We start from the raw sequence: 7,687 nt of genomic DNA, 5'->3' as shown, positions 1-7,687 counted from the left end.
TAAATACTTTCGAAACTTCTACGAGGATAAGGACAAAGGAGCCGAAATTTGCTTGTTTTTGTTACTTATACTAGATCGTCAATTACGAAATACTTGTGGATTCACCAGTCGCTAAATGAATAAAGCCACTGAACCTTTTTTTTTTTACTCTTTCCGCTCTGTGGGCACTAAGAGGGCCTCTTTTTGCAAACACATTATGGGTTCGGCCAGGCTCACAATGGGGCTGCCGGGTGGTGAGGGACGGGGCCCGACATATCCGAACGGACCACCCCCGAAAAATTCCTGGGAATTTTTCGACCCATTCGGATTCGAACCCGGGTCCTCCAGAGCGGTAGGCTGCCACCTTGACCGCTCGGTAGTTAGTTTGTCGCGATTTCGTACCTGACCAACTGGCTAGCTACTACAGTTTTCGAAATTTTCTTCACGTGTCCAACACCTAAATAGGAGTCACTGTCCCGCATAAAGTCCTCCCGGGAGTCACACTTGACAGATCACGTGTTGCGTTGTCATATTCAGTCACACTAAATCAAAAACTTTGTGCAGTCGTTGGAGTATGTAACAAAATTAAATTAACATTTCGCAGCCGGGATGGCCGAGGAAGGTAAGACGACAGACTACCACTATGAGAGATCCTGCACCGAATCCAGGCGAGTAATACCAGTAATAATTCAAGTTGATATGTTCCAGACATGTCGGCCCTCGTTCCTCAGCCCCATTGTAAGCCTCGCCTAACTCACAATAATCATAGAAAAAGACCTCCTTAATGCCCAGAGATTATAAAGATAAGAAAGGGGAAAAATAAACAAAAACACTCTCGCGACCAATGTGACGTGCATATAGGCTATAGTTTCTAAATTTAACTTCATATTATCAATTTTCTTGTTGTAAGTATCGTACCGATGATGTAAAGTATAATGTTGTATGATGAAATCATTTACAACGAATTAAGTAAGGGAAATCTTAAACTTAATCATAAGACACTAACGTGAAAGTTTACAATCTCCAATTTTTATGCTTTTCTTTAAATGTTTTAAAACAAGACAACTGTAGATGTTATGTAAGTCCCATTGTTGACTCCTTCTCTGGTTCAACGAATGAACCCACTAATGCTTATGCTTGCACTAATGTAAAACACGAAAACATATATGCTATCGCGTTATTTATAACCATAAACTGCACAGATATATCATCTGTCATCATGCGAGCATCAAGTTTTTGAAGTATGAAAGAAGAGCGCGTTGTGTTTCCACGTTAACAAATATGTTTAGGTCATGCTTATTTTTACATTTTGAATATTTATGACTTCTTAATTTTTTCGGTAACTTTGTTACATTATTGTTATGTTTAATTTTCATTACGAATGGGCATTTAGAGAATACATTATTATTTATTAAAAGAAAACGCTCACTATTCATCGAACTAATCAACGCTTGCATGTTCTCTGTTTCATCGCCGACCACTATATTAATATCTCATAATATTAAATTATATTTTAATTTTATTCTTTAAAGTGCAGTATCGTCCCTCTAGGAATTTCACACGCACTCACTCTATTTAATTATTTCACACGATTCAAGCATTCTTCAACACTTCAAAGTAATTCCTGAAAGTTTTGATAGCGATTTTGTAAATCAAAGATTGTAAAGTACTTCATATGTTTAGGAGTAATACCGCTGTTTGTTACTACGTTTTCATTAATTAAAGGTTCTTCAGATTGTTTGTACAAATGTTGCATCTACTGTAGCAGCTGGTAAATCTAAAACAATTTCTTCCTCTTGATCTTCAACATGGTATTATTTTATTCATGACTGCATTGGGCTTTCGACCAATTCCTTTTTTGTAATCTGCAGTTAAACTATGCTGGTTCTTAACTCTTGTTTTAAATACACGACGAGAATCGTCATGTATTTAAAACAAGAATTAACAAACTAGAAACAAGAGTTAAGTGTATGACATATTTTTATTATATAATTTATATTAAACATTAATTTGTCACTTATACTGGTGTCCGGCTCCTTTGTTTGGAGGCTTCCGTAACGCAGTCTTTTTGTTATATCGTTAACAGTTTTGATTATTGTTTATAATATATCAATAGGCAACGTTTAATCCTTATCCTATATACTGTGTCATTTACTTGTGAGATCACATTCCGAGAAAAGACAAAAGCTGTTCGTTAACAATAACGAACAGTTGTTTCAATCTGCCATTTTCTCTTTCATCTCGTTTCCTTTCAATTTCAGACCAGGTCAAATATGCAATAAACAAATAATAAAAAATACGAAACGAAACATAAAAATTCTTATAAATGCATTTAAGAATTTTTATATTTTGCGCATTCAAATTTATATTTTATTTTATATAAAATATAAATTTGAATGCGCAAAATATAAAAATTCTTAAACGCATTTAATTTCATGGTCAACATCGAATTTCATGTATTTTCTTAGCATAATGTTGCTATTGAGAACATATCACACAGGAACACTTTCAGAGGAAAAAGGTTGTTTTATTGGTGTGGACGGATATGCATTTCGGGCTTAATGCTCCTCTTCAGTCACTTCCTCTTGATAGTGACAGTCACTATCTCACAGCCCGAAATGCATATCCGTCCACTCCAATAAAACAACCTTTTTCCTCTGAAAGTGTTCCTGTGTGATATGTTCTCAACAGCAACATTGTGCTAAGAAAAAACATATAATAGAGAACAACAAGCAACCAAGATTTATCAAATTTCATGTTGGCTTTCTAACACAATCTTTGTACAGTATTCCTTTGTTACTGTTTCCAATTTGTTCTTCCACACTTATTGAAATTATGTACTGTACCTTTTAAATATATCATTTAATGAATTTACATTAGTGTCTGAGGCAAGGGCACACAAGTAGCTCTGCTACACTTCTTAAATATCTTTTATTAAGGCGTGATTGAAGGGTATGTCGTTCTTATAGTGTTAGTAATTTATAGAATTCTAATGGGTAGAATTACGATGCGTTACAAGACTCTCTGAAGACAATTAAAACATTTTAAAGTATCTTAAACTAATCTATAATTCAGTGAATCACAAAACTGAAATATTTTTGATAATTTCAAAAAATAACGTAAATTTTTTATTAGGACATATCGCACAGTATCCTGCAAAATAAGTTGGCCCGGCAGTCTGGAGGCCGGATCTGGGCAGCCACACTGTTTCGTAGCATCCATCTAGTAACCATGTAACTCTGCCATTAGAAACAGCTAATATCCCAAATATAAACGACGATCGATAGTTTGCAATCAATCTGTTATTATAAGAAGAGACTCGTACCTCACTTTTGTTAACTCGCGAGTTTATAGATTATTAGAGAGTTCGTGAATATTGTAATCTATAAACTAGTGAGTAGGGTTTCTCATTTCCCGGTCTTTTGCTTGTCCCGGGATCCCGGGAAATCACGGGATAGAATTAATTATTTTTAAGGTATACAAAATATACCTTAAAAAAATTCTTATAAATGCACACTTTTCTCTCGACAGTTGACTGGTCTATCTGTTTTACCCGGGAAATTTTTCAAAATTTCCCGGGTTAAAAATACAACCGGGATCCCGGGATCCCGGAATCCCGTTTGAGAAACCCTACTAGTGAGTTAACCAAAGCCATGTAGAAAACCTGACGTAATTCATTTCTGACTTTCTGCTTTTCACGCTCCTCAGATCTGTTACCTAATTTTAAGAACCATAATGTTCTCATCAATAACTTAAATCGATATTATTTTAAAATAATTTTGTTTTGTGCTTATTGCAAAATAAATATTATTGAATTTTGAAAAAAATGCACTCTCGCTAATCGAAAAAAATTTAGGTACTTCTGGTATGTTTCAGCCAAAACAATCGCAGATTGTTAAAAAAAAATGACAATTTTGTAAAAGTAATATGTACTGTACAGTATTTTTAACATTTGTTTAAGTACACTTATTTATTTGTAGTCCTTTTTGACTTCCTTTTCTTTACATAAAACACATAAAACATCACTAATTTGAATTCTTCAGTGCATTGAACAATACCACACAATAGCCTAATTAATTATTGTGTAGTATTGTTCAGTATTACAATTTTAGAGGGTTCTTTCTCTCAAATGTATTCCGAAGACAACCAGTTAGGACTTGTAAAATTCGAAGTTCTGGCCCTTCATTTTCTTACGTTTGCCACAGCAAATTGAATATCGCGGTGAAGTGCTATGTACTAAACCTTTGTTTGGAACAGTATAATTTTAATATACGGTTCCAAACAAAAGTTTAGCTTACTTATCACAGTTGTCCATTTTCAAACCTTAGGAAATCAATTATAAGAACCGCTTTTAATGTCCCCTGACATTGATAATGATAAAAATCACTTCAAATTAAAAATGTTCTGTTTTCATGTTAATAAATGTAAGCAATATAAGTAATAATTTTTGATGAAAATCTAACAATATTTTTAAGGAAATTACACTGGAATCTCAGGCTGCTTGATTCAAATTAAACTTTTCTAAGAATTAAATTGGCCATACCCGGAATAGGGAAGATTCTGTTAAATGCATTTCCATTAAAGAGAAGAGATCTTCGTGAGAATATCTGGCATATCCACAAAGCATCTCGTCTTTTCTTACATTAATTTCCGGTCCAATTCTCTCTTCAAGAGTCCAACATTAGACTCTTGGAGCTTCATTACATATTTTGATACACGAAGCTTTCTCTTCTATGTAATATTTGTATTTTCTAACCGTTCTTCTATATTCTGTAAAACGCATAAAATATATTTTCTAGTCGATTCAACATATAAGTTATAACTTCTTTCCAGTACCGTAACGAAGGTTTTGCTATGAAAGATGATCTAAGAGGATGATTCTAAAAAATATAATCAGAATGAAGAAAAATTAAATGTCCTTACCTCTCGCTGCCGACAAATGAGCGTACCTTATATACCCGCAAGTCACATGTTCTAGAATATTCCGAACTATGACTTTTCTCCTGAAACAATCCACAATCGCGTGATGATAAACCAAGCATTCATATTTTAATCACTTTCCAGGCTGTTATATGTAACAGAGTGAAAGTATGTCGATCGGTCAAAAAACAGTCTCCCAAGATTTTTACATTTTTGGACTTAGGGAACCTTGAAACGTCGAGAAATACAAAAAAATTTGAGGTTTTTTACTGTATGTTGGACGTTAGTATGTACAGTACGAGTAGCCTATATTGGGGGCGATTTTGTTTATCCAGTTTGAAGCTTTATAACTCCTACGCCTTTTATCCAAAATTTGTGAAAATTTGCAGGGAGATTTCTGTATTACAGAGATTAATGCTATTAAATCTTGGTTTTTAAAGGTTCAGGAGATATGACAGATGAAAGTCATCTGTCGTATTCTCCTGAACCTCCTGTCATATTAGTATTTACAATTTGTTTTCTTTTTTTTCATTTTTTTAAAAATAAAAGTCATCTCTACCTTCAAAATTAAGCTTTTTGCTATTTTATAATAATTAATAATATAAAAAGGTTTTATTTTAAATAAAATATCATAACAGATGGAGCCACACAATTTTATATGTTTTTGTCAGAAAAGTTACATAACTCTGCTGGATTTTATAATAATTCCTAAAACCTATGGGAGGTATCCAACACCTCCATCATCCCTACACGTAAGTATGCCACACTTCTTTCTTATTCTGATATGGAAATCGAAGTCTGAGAATTACAGGGACTCCGAGAGCTTGTATGGGACCCAGGAGTTTAGCGGGTCTTTTACTTTTTTTCTGAAAAAATGAAACATTCCAGGAAATGCTAGAACAGAAGTGCACTTTACCTGGAATTTTGTTCCTCAACGGTTCTGTAAAAAAGGCTTAAATAAACAGAAATTTGTGCAACTCTAGCAACTGTTTACTAAAATTGTAATACAGTTATTAGACAATTTAAAATTAGTTCGCATTTTAAATTCCAAACTGAAACTTCTTTATAATAATTGTGACGAACCTAAAAGATTTTCTAACCTGCTAACAGATGGAGCCACATTATCAGGCGTACACTCTACATATATTTCTTTACTCTGTGCACTGTTATGTTTCGGTCCCGACAGTTGGCGCTGCAGTCATATCTTCCATTAAATGGCTATACAATGAATCAAGAATTGAAGATTTAATCGTATTTTTTAAAATTTTCTATTCAATTTTAGTTGTTAATATATATATTTTTCATATTCGCGATCCGTAATTTTCGCTTCTATTTATTTAAAAATTTATAATTTATTATAATATGTCATAGAAAATATTATTGAAAGTTAATGACAAATATTATTTCTGCATGATTCGTGTGTTTTACTTTTGCGATCTTTATTTGAAGAGGAAATATTCCTTTTTTGATTCTCGTTCTTGCGCAAGGAATTTTCTGTTTTCTTCACGCATCTAATACCTAAATACGGTCGAGTTTCCCGCAGAAGTTCTCCTTTGTATTGAGTTGGGTTATCTCATCAAACCAAATCAAACCAGAGATAAACTACACTACAATGAAACAAAACGCAGTGTTGAATTCATGGATTAAAAGAAAACCACATATAGGCCTATATAAACATGGCAGACCAAGCGTTGTGCATTGGCATTCTTTATGAAGTATGATCNCATTTTTTTTTTTTAAATTTCAGAGAAGGTTGTTGAAATGATGGAACGATTGATTCCAAGAAAAGAGAATTTTAGTTTCGAAAGATTACAAGTGTGATCTTATTTCGATAACAATAAGCAATATAAAGTGAATATCAAGTCTTCGAAGAAACTTGCACGTTTGCTGCAGTAAAATCCTTATGGCAATTCTAATTTTATGTAGTGGCACATTATACAGTAGGAGAAAAAGATGTTTGCATAGAACTCCTAATTGTAAAGGGGATCCGAATGATTTTCGATTTGACTAATGCCGCCTGTTAATGCATAACTGTATTTATTATAAAAATATAATTATTTGAACAGCTGAAAAAGCATAATATTTATTAAATTTTATGCACTCGTATCTAGCTTTTTATATTTTAATGTTTTTTTTTTATTATTTGTGTACTTTCATAATAATTTTTTATTTATTTGTGTTTTGTCTAACATTGTCAATAGAGGAAAAACAATAAAGTTTTATCAAGCTTTCAGATGTGTGACAATTTCAAGTTTAAAGTTGTTTTGATTGTTATCCAAATAAACCAGTACTCTGCAATTTGTTAATAATACAAAAAAGTCTTGTTCTAGACATGATTAATAGCCTATATGCAGATTCGTACTTTCACACATAGCGGAAGCTTACGTTAACCCGTGGCTATCGTCTTTAATGTCTTGACGTAAATATCATTATTAGTATTAATTTTAAGTTAACGAGAATCTGCATTTTAAGATCTGTATATATCTACATATAGAAAATGTAGGCTTATAACTTGATACTGGTATTCTATATTATTCAAAAGAACAAAGTAAAATAAACTAGCATTTATTACCAAATTGTTTGAAAAAAGTTTAATTTCATATAATTTTTCATTTATATGAGGTGTTCTCAAAAGAGGTAAGTGATTGTATGTAAGTGGTAAAATATTATTTATTTTTATAGAAAAGAAAAACACTTAAAGTTACGCATATATCAAAATATTTTACAGTAAATTTACTACTGTAAAATATTTTACAACTACTATCAAAATATTTTACAGTAGTAAATC

The sequence above is a fragment of the Centruroides sculpturatus genome, unplaced genomic scaffold (assembly GCF_000671375.1).
Source record: "Centruroides sculpturatus isolate CEXI.00-Female unplaced genomic scaffold, Cexi_2.0 scaffold1875, whole genome shotgun sequence".
In the NCBI taxonomy this organism is placed as follows: Eukaryota; Metazoa; Arthropoda; class Arachnida; order Scorpiones; family Buthidae; genus Centruroides; species Centruroides sculpturatus.
Note: the sequence above shows the minus strand (reverse complement) of the source record.